The following is a 13,826-nucleotide window of genomic DNA, read 5'->3' on the forward strand; positions in this document are numbered from 1 at the left end:
CCTTTCGTCTACCCTTATACTGTACCGGATGCCTGTTCCTTTGGAGTGGTCGGATTCTGATTTCATTCCTTATGGCTGTTGGGATATTTTCCGTGTGTTCGAGCCGCGCTCGAGGTTCGATGCTTAGCTTTGCTAGTATTTTTATCCCCGAATGGCTAAAAAAAACTTTCTTATTGGAGAGGAATGCGGGGCACGCCCCTGTGTCCCCGAAAGACTTCAGTACAGTCAAGTGCTTTTGTCTCTTCGGTACCTAATAATGGCAGCCCGTCTGGTGGCAATGGTGGTCGTGGTGGTCAAAAACATTTCATCATCATCATCATCATCATCATCATCATCAGCCTTACTACACCCACTGCAGGGCAAAGGCCTCTCCCATGTCTCTCCAATTAACCCTATCCTTTGCCAGCTGCATCCACCCTTTGCCTGCAAACTTCTTAATCTCATCCGCCCACCTAACTTTCTGCCGCCCCCTGCTACGCTTACTTTCTCTTGGAATCCACTCCGTTACCCTTAAGAACCAGCGGTTATCTTGCCTTCGCATTACATGCCCTGCCAAAGCCTATTTCGTTCTCTTGATTTCGATTAGGATGTCATTAACCCGTGTCTGTTCCCTCACCGACTCTGCCCGCTTCCGATCTCTTAACGTTACACCTATCATTTTTCTTTCCATGGCTCGCTGCGTTGTCCTTAACTTAAGCTGAACTCTTTTCGTTAGCCTCCACGTTTCTGCCCCGTAGGTGAGTACCGGTAAGATTATGCTGTTGTACACTTTGTTGTACAAAAACATTTATTTATCATTATATACAAGACAGAGTGGGAACTGCCCTTATGAACCAGACCCTTACAAATTGTAGGAGGGGTTCCTAGTCCAGGAGGCCAGCGGCTTCTGCGGCAGCTGGGGTCCTTGCCACGAGAGCTCGTTGGCTCTCTACGGTAGAGCAGCCGAGCAGGGCAGCCTCCCAGCTCACTCGGGTTGGTGACGGGAAAGCGGGGTAAGCAGGGTTAGAGGGGCATGCCCGCACCATGTGGTACACGTCCAAGAACGCACGCCCGCAATGCCCGGCACTCCCCGTTAAAAGCCGGATTAAAATAATGCAGCACTGCCGGGAACAGTACAATGTTGCTTTACATATAAGCGAAGGAGCCAACGCTCATTCCATGCGAAACGTTCCAGGCCCCAAAAGCGACCATCACCGATTTTGTTGAAAAAATTCAGGTAATTGACGTTTATTTGAATACCGTTTTTCAAATGTATATTCGCGAAATTTTTTTTTATTCTCACATGAACGCCTTTCGAAGTGCTTGCGAACACGCGAAAGTTGCTTGCAGGTAAATATTTTTAAATCATGTGTGAAAGCAGATTAAACAACAAATTCTATTTTATATTATCGCGTAACATCGTTATTTTATGTAACGTTATCAGTGCCCTCATATAAGACTTTCCTGCTTTTTATCGGTACAATAAAGATGCAAAAAATTGTGCGTTTTCAGAATTTTTTATTATAAACGTCGTTCATACTTCGGTCAAAGGGAATTTGTTGACCATTTACTTAATGGTAGAGTTGCTGCCAAAATATTTTTTGAACTTTCATTAACAGGAATTTAAGAAAATCAGTCCCAAAGTTGGCAAAAAGTGATGCTTTTCTTAGATTGAGGCCTAAATAGGCGTAAATGCACTCGAGATAAAAATACTTGAGATAACTTAGTAAACACATGCGCTTATTAGCTTGCAACCCAAAATGTTTTCTTCGAGTAAATTTTGTGTGACGCAAGAAAAAAAATTTTAATTTCACTACCAGTGAAAATGGTCGGCACTGCCGAAAGGAGCCTTCACTGCATCACACGTGCGCGGCAACGACTCTATCTTTGGCACGCATGTCTACTTTAGGTCTTTGCTAAGCGGAAATTCTCTCAGTCAGTTGCTGCCATTAAAAATCTATCTAGAATGAAGTACTTGCCTCAGTTTAACACTCATCTTGTCCTCAGCGGGGCCAGGTGAACAAATAAAACATTGATGCGACGCCGATTGTGTGGAAGTTGCAGAGGTAGAAACATTGCAGAAGCAGAAGAACGACATAGTCATTTCTGCACTCCCGTCTTAGAAGAGAATGAAAAGATGGCTTGAACGGGCCCATAGACACTTACAGCAGAAGGCTATACCCTGCAAATAAAAAAAATTCTCTGCATTCTGGTTCAATGCCTTTTGTTTACTCATCCCCTCATCTGTTCAACATTTGAATTTTTAGTCTTCATATGACGCCACCTGTTTGTTCACGTCTCTTTCTTGACTTGAATTTCTCGGACGTTTGAGATTGATGTGATGCCAACATTTAGTGTTGAAGACGTCGCTGGCGTAAAGTAGCGGAACTGTCGCGTTCCTTTCACTGGGATTGCCATGGGGAATCTGGAAGCCGATTCTATTCTTTTATTCTTGTATTTCTGCATTGGGTGCCCAGATTACTGTTACTCCTTTTACATTATTTTTGTCCAGGTAAACAGGTCCTCTGGTGATATAATTTGATCCTGATTTGGCCTCTGCGAGCTTGCTCTTGCTGCGAGACGTTTCAATGTGCCACCGACACTATCGTATGCACTTTTCTGGTGAAGAAGCGAAGAAATTCCAGTGTGCCAAAAGACTGTGATCTTCCTCGTGGCAGCAGAGATTCAGAAAGTTCTTTTTATTCTTATTCTTATACTGTGAGGCAGCTCCATCAGAAAAATAGTGAATATTTTAACACAAATGTGAATTATTAAAATACTACTACAGTAAAAACAAAACACGGCTATAGCGTTAATGGTTATTTTACTGCCATTTTGCACTGAGAAAATAGAACCGACCATTATATACTGGATCCAGAGTTTACAGGAACACCTAAATTGAGCTGCGGTGCGTAGGACTTCAGAAGCGTAAGTACAGTGGGGCAGCGCCCGCCAGCGACACTGGAAGTCAGATTCAACTATTTTTTTCTCGCGTCAGACAAAATTTACTCGAACAAAATATTGTGGATTGGGAGCTGATAACTGTATGTGTTCATTGAATTATCTCAAGTATTTTTATCTCGAAGGCATTTAATATCTTAATTTGGGTCTCAGTCTAAGAAAGGCATCACTTTTTGCCAAATTTGGGAATGATTTTCTTAAAAATACTTTTTAAAGAAAGTCCAAAATATTTTTGGCAGCAACTCTACTTCAAAGTGAACAGTGAAAAAAAATATATTGTGACTGCAACATGAACGACGGTAATATAAATATTCTTAAAACGCACAAATATTTCTTCTTTACTGTACCAAGAAAAAACTGCAGAGTTGTACCGTGAAAGCAGCTTTTACACCTGATTCAAAGATATTTACCTGCAAGCAACTTTCGTGTGTTGGCAAAAACTTCGAACGGCTCATTCATTTCATCTCTCCATTCTGCCTGCTATCCCTTATTCCCGCTGCACCAGCTCAGCTGCTTTTGTATTGATGGCAGATGCCGTAGCTAGCAAAAATCTTTTCTTTCCTTTTTAGTATTATTTTAATAAAAAAAAACCACTACCACCACCACCATACCTGAGAAAAAAATCTGCGCGAAAGTACATTAAAAAATGGTTATCGCATAATCGACAATTACCTGAATGTTTTTCAATAAAATCGGTGATGGTCATTTTTAAGGCCTTGGACATTTAGCATGGAATTACCCTTTTGGGTAGCCCTTTCGCAAGGGTACAACAGCGGCTATGCTGTGTTTGATATAATTGAATATTTTTGTTGTAAGTGAGATGCTCTGCAAGGCTGGGCCGTCCAAGTGCAGCAGGGTCTTCCCAGTCTTCTCACGTCTTGAGGTTTTTTAGGCCCCGAGGGAGATGGTCCGCCGGGCAGAGAGAGAGGATGTTGAATGAAGAGACGAAGGGTTCTGGGAATGGGTTGCAGGCAGGAGTAGGGAAGGAGAGATGATAGTGGGCTAGGAGCACGCTGTCGCGCTCCACTCTTAAAAAGAATAAGCTAAAGCGTCATCCAACTTTGAAGCGAAACCTTCACTGGGCTAGCTGCGGCGCGTTTCGCGTACGCCGGAATTTACCTCCAGCCGACCTTTAGCTGAGCCACAGGTGTTCCGCCGCGCGTCCTCTATCTTCTACATGCTGACAGTCAACCCCCTTCCCAAGAACATGCACTCTGATCATCACACCGCCCGCCGATCTGCCCGAACCTCCACCCCCTGGCGCCAGTACGGCTCAAAGTCCGACGCTGTGTATGTTGATGCGGCAACATATCTCTCCCACCCTGCTTACGCCCTGGCCACCGTCTCTCATACACTTTCCCCTCTCTCCGTCGGCACTATCCTTGCTCTCACCTCCACTACCGCCCAGGAAGCAACCATTGCTCTGGCCATTGCTGCCACCCCGGCCCGTTTCATATTCAGTGACTCCAAAACATTAGTCTGCAACTTTGCGCAGGGTCCAATCTCCCCCTCTGCGCTAAGGATCCTTAAGCACTCCTACCCCCTTCTCACGCGGGGTACCTTGACAATGAGGCGGCAAATTGCATCGCTCGGGAGATAACAGACCGAGCTGGCCCCCTGCACTCCGAGATGGACACGCGTGACTCCCTCCTCACATCTCATGACATCACCCTTCATCACCTCAACTCCCACCTGTTCCTTCCTCCTTCTCACAAGTACCTCTCTAAGCTCGAACAGAGGACGTGGCGCCATTTACAGGCCCACACTTTCTTTTCTCCTGCCCCCCTACCCCCTTGCCCTTATTCACCCCTTAGCCTTCTCATCGGAATGCACGCTCTGCAGCCACCCCCGAACAGACTATGCTCACATTCTTTATTCATGTCCGGCACTTTCTCCCCCCGCCTCCTGGCACCTAAACAGCTCTCATGGCCCCCAGAAGGGACAGGGCATAAAGACGAAAGACCAATGGGAGGTCATACTACTGAGCTCCGTCCCGGCTACTCAGCTACAACTCGTCCGACTGGCCGAAGCCCATGCCGAGAGACAAGACCTTTCGGCCGTCGTTTAGGCGGGTAGCCCTATGGCTACCCTCTTTCCGTTGGGAAATAAAAGTTTTTCCGTCCTATGACTTTCACCTGTGCGTTTCACCTGTGCGGACGTGCGTCGCATGGGCTCCGCAGATTTTGACCAAACCGTACCTTTTCGACCCACTGGATCTCCAAAATTTTGGTTAGAGCTTAAATAGAACAAGAAGCGGACCACTCGGACACCAAATTCAAGAGGGTGGGATCATTTTTCGGTTTTTACCGGACCTTGTATTTTCCACATAGTCGGGCGAGCGCTAAGCCTCGTTAGGCCTATAGCACGACTACGGGCGCTCGCGGGCGCCCCGGCCTCGCCCCGAGGGATGATGCAGCCTGGAACGAACCCCCGCCCCGACAACTGGCCCGATTTTAGACGGACAATGGACGGACTACAAAGGGACTTAATAGACGCTCAAGAAATAGAGGAATATTACCTCGACGCCGCCGAACCCGAGCTTCTAGCGGTCAGGGGCAACGAGGAGGCCACCCTACAAGACCCACAACGCGGATATCAACGCGAAGAAAAACAAAAACTGGGAATTAGCCATGACTAGACTCCAGAAGAAACGCCAGAGAGAAAACAAACGGAAACACCCCGGGAAATTTCCACCGGCCGCTCAAGGTGACCTCGGTGGAAAAAAAAACCCCGGCCAACGCTCCGATAAAAGCTGGCAAGCAAGCTGCGACGATGCAGCATGAGAGAGAGACAATGCGGCGGCCGAGACTGAGGCTGCCTCCGCTCCCGAAAGACGACTTCAAGATAATTTTGAAACCGAAAGGACTCATTGTGAGATCGCTGCAAACCCACGAAGTCGCCCGGGCCGTAGTGGCAGCAACCAACTCGAAATGTAAAGGTGAAGACTTGGTTATCAGACTTCGCAACGGCTCACACATCATTATTGTAAGCACGGATAACGAGGAAGCGGCCCAATACGTGAGACGCATCACCCATCTCACGTTTGGGGAACGCGCCCATGAAGTAAACGCTTACGTAGCAGTCCCCGAGGATACTCCATGAAGGGTAATTCACGGCGTTGAACCCAAAACATCACCGGAAGAACTCAAGGCCAACTTACGGGTGCGGACTCCAGTAGTCAAGATCCACAGCGCCCGCATGCTGGGAAAGTCAAAATCCGCCGTCATCACCTTCGACGGCCCCATAACCCCAAGGCAAGTCCTATACTACGGAGGAGAGATGTGGTGCTACCCGTACCGCCCGACGCGGCAGATTTGCTACATCTGCTGCCAGCAAAGACATCGATCGGACGTTTGCCCGAACCTGGAGACCAAGGCCTGCAAACTATGCGGGACGCAGAATTCGGCAGGACACCAATGCACACTAAAGTGCCTGCTTTGCGACGGCGATCACGTAACCGGCACGAAATATTGCAAGCTGCGACTCAAGACGGCCGGAGAGCTGCGAGGGCAACCCCCGCAGAAAGGCCAGCGGCAGAGCCGGAGCCGGAGCCGAAGGCGACGCCCCAGATGGTTCAGCTCGGAGGGAGACAAGAGCCGATCCCAAAGCCACAACGGGGCCGGGTACGAGGACGTACGGGTACGAAGACCAGTCGCGAAGCCGAAGCAGGGGCCGGAGCCGAGAACGGAGCCGAGGCCGTGGCGGACCCAGCGACGAGTCCTTCCCACTCCTGGGGAAACAGAACGGCGGCCCGGGGCAGCAGAAGCAACAACAACAGAAGAAAGGCGGAGTCAAGGTGACCTGGGGAGCAGGCCCTCCCAAATCATTGTTTCCACACTTGGGTCAAAACAACCAAACAAACAACGAAAAGAAACTAGCTGAGGAGAATAGAGCACTCAAAAAAGAACTTGAGCTCTGCCGAGAAGAAGCGCGGCAGCTAAAAAAGAGAATAGACGACCTCATAAGGGAAATGCAGTTACAGAGGAAAGGCGGGAGCTCGCCGAAGCGAACCCCGAGCCCACCAGTAGAGCAGACCACACAACAATGAGAGGAACAGAGTCTTAGAAACGAACTAAAAAGCTTCATGCATACAATGCAGAATCAAATGTTACAGATACAACACAAAATAGCATTGCAAGACAAAAACTTCCGCAGTTTCGTCAAAAACCAACACACTCAGAGAACCACAAAAGACGCCAGGGACAGGCTCTTTAACGAGAGAAGATTCGGACCAGAAAGCCAAGGTAACAACAACAATACTTCATGGCAGGACAAAACAAACTAGAAATATGGCAATGGAACTGTAGGGGATACCGACGAAAGCAGGGACTCCTACAGCAGTACATAAACGCTAGAGACACACCACCATACATTATTATGTTACAAGAAACTAATACAACATCCACCCTAAAAGGATGCACGTGCAGGAGAGCGGACGCACCACAACCCTAATTAGCAACAAGATAGTCACCATAGCACACAAAGGAATTGAGGACACGAAAATCAAACACATAACAGAAATCATACCCAAAAAGAAGCACAAAGCCAAAAGGACATTTATAGTCAATATATACAGTCCTCGCAGGCAAAAGACGGCGACTTCGGCAAACTCTTTGCAGAAGCAAACAAGCTAGCCAAGTCAAAACACCCTAATAACTTCGGGGATTTCAGTGCTAAAGGCCCGTGCTGGGGATATCAGAAAATTGAAAAGAAGGGGCCGCAAATATGCATTGCGGCAGAAAACATAGGCTGCGACCTCTTAACGGACGAAAATCAGCCAAATCGACAGGGTAATACCGTTAGCCCAGACGCCTGCCCAGATCTAACATTTGTTAAAGTAGCAAGTGGGAAAACCTGCTAGAGAACCTAGGCAGCGATCATTATGTACTGAAAACCAGAATCGAAACGGAGAACGTAAAAAAAAAATCGGCACCGCCCATCTCACAGATTGGGACGCCTTCCGTAAGCACAGCGAACAACTAAAGAAGGAAGTCACCTCGATAGAAGAATGGAGCCAACAAATAAAACAGATACAACAACTCTACACACAGGAAATAGAACAGAACAAGCACCGGAGGTGGACCAGCGGCTACTCGGGCTATGGGAGGCAAGACGCGGGCTCACCAAACGCTGGAAAAGACAGAAGCTAAACAGGAAACTCAGGAACAAGATAGCAGAGATCGCAAAGAAGGCAGAAGAGTACGCAATACAGCTGGCCAGGCAAGGGTGGCAGCAGTAAAGCAGCTCACTGAAAGGCACGCTCAGCAGAGTCAAGACGTGGCGCATACTAAAGGCCCTCTTGGACCCAACCAAAACGAAAGCAGAAAGCGGCAAAGCAATCCAGAAGCTGATCCACAAGCACGAAAGCTCCCACGAGGCACAACTGGAGGCAGTGCGTGTAAAATTCTACGGCCAAGACAATCCCAAAGGCTACGACGGGGGTATCTAGGGACAGAGAACCCCGACATGGATAGAGAGATAACAAGAGAGGAAGCTTACGCGGCAATTAGAGCGACAACCAAAAACACAGCCGCGGTCGCCGACAAGATCAGAAACTTCCTGCAGGAAGCGGCCAAGTGCGCGTAAGAATATGTCAGAGAAAGGGTCCTGGCATGCTCCACAGAAAAATCAGAAATCCTGGGATGGAATGGAATGGAAGCATGCTGTTGTGGTGATGATACCTAAACCCGGCAAAAAGCTTCAGATTGAAAGCCTGAGGCCCATCTCCCTCACCTCATGCCTCGGCAAACTCTACGAAAGAATAGTCGCCAGAAGAATCTAACAACACCTGGAGGAGAGAGAGCTATACCAGCCCAGCATGTTTGGCTTCCGGGCGAACTTGTCCACACAGGACGTCCTCCTACAGATAAAGGAAGAAATCTTAAACACGTCACCCAGAGCAGGCCAAAACGTTATCATGGCCCTAGATATCAAAGGGGCCTTCGACAACGTTAGCCACGAAGCCATCATGGAAGGACTGAACAACGCCAACTGCGGCAAGAGAATCCACGACTAAGTGAGGTTTCTTCTGACCAAACGCACGGCAACGGTGGGATCGGGGTATCTGCGAAGTGACGTCTTTACCACCCCACGCAAAGGCACGCCGCAGGGCTCTATGATCTCACCAATACTCTTCAACATCGCAATGATCGGACTGCCTCGAATACTCAGCTAGATTGATGGCATCCAACATGCAAAGTATGCTGACGATATCACGGTCTGGGTCAATCGAGGGTCCCTAGGACAGAAGCAAGAAAAATTGAAGGAAGCGGCCAAGTGCGTGGAAGAATATGTCAGAGAAAGGGGCCTGGCATAATCCACAGAAAAATCAGAAATCCTGAGAGCGGAAAGAAACGCCACCAAGGAAGACCTAATAGTAAAACTAGAAGGACAAAACATACCTGAAAGGAGCATGATACGCATCCTAGGCATGTGGATTCAAGGAAGCAAGAAATGCAGCCACACAATCAGCTTACTCAAAAAATCGACAGGACAAGTAAGCCGAACGATAACGAGGGTATCTCAAAGAAGAAGCGGAATGAGAGTAGGAGACACAATCAAGCTGGTCACAAGCGTAGTGGTCAGCAGAGTCACGTAATCACTCCCGTACCACAACATGACCAAGAAAGAAAAAAAAACAGACGGAAGCGCTACTAAGGAAAGCGTATAAGACGGCGCTACATCTGCCAAGAAACACGCCCAACGATAAACTGTTACAAATGGGCCTAAGCAACACCTTCGAAGAACTCGCGGAAGTGCAGCTCAATTCACAGATAACCAGGCTCCAGCAGACTGCCACCGGCCGCAAGCTACTGAAAATAATAGGGCATAACACAGACGGTATAGAGGATCGGGCAGCTAGCATCCGAGACAGCGTTCGCCAGACACTGGAGATTCGCCCCCTACCAAGAAACATGGACCCGAATTTCCACGCCGCCAGAAGACAGGCACGAGCAAATTACGTGGAAAGACACCTAGCCACACTAGAAAACACAGTATACACCGACGCGGCAATATACCCATGGGACCGCAACACGAGAATGTTTAGAGTCGCGGCGGCAGTGGTTGACCACAAGAGATAACCAATTAGCTGCGCGATCCTGAGAAACTGCACGGTAACGGAGGGGGAAGAAGTCGCCGTAGCTCTAGCGGTGGCTGAAGGTTACTGCACGAACAAATCTCTGATAATTATGACTCCAAAGCAACATGTAGGAACTACACACAAGGCAGAGTTAGTAAGGAAGCACTGAGAATCCTCCTCAAAACAGAACCTCCTAACAAAAATATAAAACAAAGGATATTATGGATACCGGCACACGCCGGGATATAGGGCAACTCAAGGGTGGACAGCCTAGTTCGGGAACTCACGCACCGAGCGGAGCAGTCGGAAACCGTAGAAGCCCCCTTAACGGTGGAGCCGACATATGCAGAAATACTTGACCACTACAGAGGACCGAGATTTAAATATCCCCCATCCCACACATCGCTCACACAACACCAGGCAGTCAGCTGGCGAAGACTGCAAGCAGGTACATTTTTCAACCTGCACACTCTACACAAAATGTTCCCTACCCAGTACAGGGATACATGTCCGTGGTGCGGGGCAACCCCCACGTTATACCACATCACGTGAGAACGCAAGCGTAATTTCGCATTCCATAAAGTAAATAACCCTAGTGCGGAACGATGGGAGGGTCTCCTCACCAGCAGAGAGCTCGCAGCCCAACGGGCAATTGTGCAGCACGTCTGCGAGGCAGCAAGACTCAGCGGTGCCCTGGAATAGGGGCGCCGACCTTGTCAAGCGGCCAGGTCTCACGGCATGCAGACACCGGCCCACCGCCAATCTCTCTCAGATATAGAGCAATAAAGTTTTCCATTCCATTCCTGTCCTATCCGCAGCTGCGGGAGGCTCCTTTGGCCAGCTCGGAACCGTATATTCCACTACGGCTTACGACCTTGCCAGCGGAAGTCGCCGCCAAGCATGACATGGAGGACACAACCGGTGGCCAGAGGGCCACTCACGAAGCGGTGGCGTTATCATTTTCTTTTCTTTTGAAGCGAAAAGCTTCACTACGCTAGTCAACACCGCGCTTCGCGCGAGCCGGCGTATGTCCATTCCATTCAAAAAACCTTTATTTCCATCAGGAGGGAGGCCCCCTACTCCCTACCCCCGGCACGCAGGCCTAGGGGGTAGGGGCCGGGGCCCCCGCGATTAAAGGCAGGCAAAGACTTGCTGGCTCTTCGCGGCCTCCACCGCCAGATGAATGGCTTGCTTCTGCTTGACGGGGTCCGAGCTCCGCAGAAGGGTCTCTCAGGCTTCTCTACTATCAATTCCTTCGTTAGCCCCTGGGGAGTCTACGCATTCCTAAATTACGTGATCGAGGGTCCCCCTCTCGATACATTTTTTGCACTTATCATCGGCCTTCGCCTTTGAGGACGTGCGATGCCCAGGAGACTAGTCCCTCCACCAGACAGAGAGCTCGGAAACAGAGGCGACGATCTGGCGCAGATTACAGGCAGCAAATTACATTAATTCGGCGTATGTCGCAGCATGAGTGACGTCACGCACAGCGCGGGTGGCCGCCGCCGACTCCGTCGCCTTTTCTCTCTCTCTCATTCCCTAGTCACACTGATCCACAGGTGTTCCGCCACTGCGCAGCGCCGCGCCTTTCCTCAAAATGCAACTTTAAGTTTTCAGTTTTCTCTTTCTTCTTTCCCCCCCTACTTTATCTCTTCCTTTACGGCCTGGTTCGGGTGTCCACCAAGAAATGTGCGACTGTTACTGTGCCATTTCATTTCCTCAAAAACGAAACAAAACAAGTGAGCCGACGGTGGTGATGGTGGTAGTTTTTTTTTTTATTAAAATAATAGTAAAAAGGAAGGAAAAGATTTTTGCTAGCCCCGGCATTTGCCATCGATACTGAAGCACCTGAGCTGGGGCAGCGGAAATAAAGGATAGCAGGCAGAATGGAGAAATGAAATAAAAGAGGTGAGGGGACAGGAAGAGAGGATAGGTTAGAACTAATATGTACAAACTATTTACACAATAAGAAATGTGTCCAGGTTGTGCGCGTACTTAGTTCATTTCAGAGGAATTAAAAACACACGCGCACAGCACTGTGTTGGCTACAACTGGAGTGGGGCGTCCAGTTATTAATCGTTTAAGGTAGAACTCGCGGAGCGTTCGGTCACTGCGTGTAACTTCCTGACGGAGAATAGACGGGACGTCAAGCCCGTGTGTTCGGGGAATGCACAGAGGCTCACCAAAGTTCGCTCACGAGTGCGCGCTGCCCTGCGGCCATAATAGCGTCTTGATGGAGTGTGGTAGTATGCCCTGCGCCCTATAGGCCGCGAGCATATCGCGACGAGCATCGGCGAACACGGCACAGTGAAGGGGCAGGTGTTCTAGTGTTTCCACTGCACCGCATCCGTCACACACAACCCTCGTCGCGATTCCGTGACGCACCCGTCGTTCCCCGGGCCACACGGAGCCAATGCGCGCGCGGAGGACCATTGCACGTTGTGGCCGTGTAAGTGCGCGACTGCCGGTGATACTGTCGATGCGCTCACCTCCTGCGACGCGGGGGTCGGTGTGCTGCTTTCGGAAATGGTCATGGATGGCCGCACGCACGTCCTCCAGCGCAAGGGGCAGATCGCTGGCAGGTAGTTGGTGTGCAGCGGTCGCGAGGTCGTCAGCTTCTTCGTTGCCGGCGATGCCGCAATGACCGGGCACCCAGTGTGCACGCACGGCACATCCTCTCTGCGCGAGCGAATTTCCCGCACTAGTGGGGTACCGCGGCCGTTATATTGCAGGCGGTTGAGGGCGGCGCGGGAGTCGCACAGCAGAGCACTCCTGGGCGGCGGAGGACCGAGGGTGAGCAGCAGGTTCGGCCCGAGCCGGATCCCCATCAACTCCGCCGTGGTGGAGGAGCCCAGCCGAAAGCGCTCATAGAATTCATTTGTGTTGAACACTTTGCAAAGGCTGTTCATTTTCACGAAAGGAGAGGTGCACAACCGGCTCCGTAGGCCAGTGGAGACCTCAATCTCGCTTTTATGTACTACATGGTGTTGGTGTGAAAAGCCTGCTTTGATTTTGTTCAACACGCTTGATAGGCAGCGCGCCCTCCCTGCCACCCTGGGAGGTCGCATGCAGTTAATGGTTGATCGCGAGAGATTGATCACCAAATGAACGCTGCGTACTAGGCATTGCTGCAGTGCCGCACGTCAGCCACAACGCTGTCAGCGCTAATTCGTTCATTCGACATCTCTCTCACCATGTATCAAAGCACGAATGAGACGTCCACATATCCAGGGAGCCAGCTATGCGCCCTTCCTTTGCTCAAAGCCATCGCCGTCTAGAACATTGTTAACGGCAACGCCAATGAACACAGGAAACGCCGATATCTTTCGCTTTGTATATCCTTGATTAGCTGAGCTAATCCACATTAATTTCTTTGGCCTTCGCTAGATAGTTATTTCACTACCACCACCATCACCGCTGCCGCCACACGTCAACGCGGAGCGCCGCGCGTGACGTCATGACTTAGCTATGTGCCTCACTCATCCTACCGACATCGCTCGCCGTAAAGATGCGCCACGTAGGAAAAGGGAAGCTGAGAAAGATAAACGAGCGATGGAAACACCCGAAGGTGGAAAAGAATGTGTGACAAGAACAAAAAAACGATTCGGTTTCATCCATGACTACTACTGCTGCGTCATCGGTGGAAACAGCTTTTGCTTTGTGTATCCTGGTTTAGCTGAGTTAAGCCACGGTCGATTTTTTTTTTTGCTGCAGATAACATGCGAATCATGATCACCAAGTATCGGCGCAACAGCCAGAGCCAAAAAAGGTCTCATCATTACCGACGGTAATTCATTACGGAATT

The sequence above is a fragment of the Amblyomma americanum genome, chromosome 3 (genome assembly GCF_052857255.1).
Source record: "Amblyomma americanum isolate KBUSLIRL-KWMA chromosome 3, ASM5285725v1, whole genome shotgun sequence".
NCBI lineage: Eukaryota > Metazoa > Arthropoda > Arachnida > Ixodida > Ixodidae > Amblyomma > Amblyomma americanum.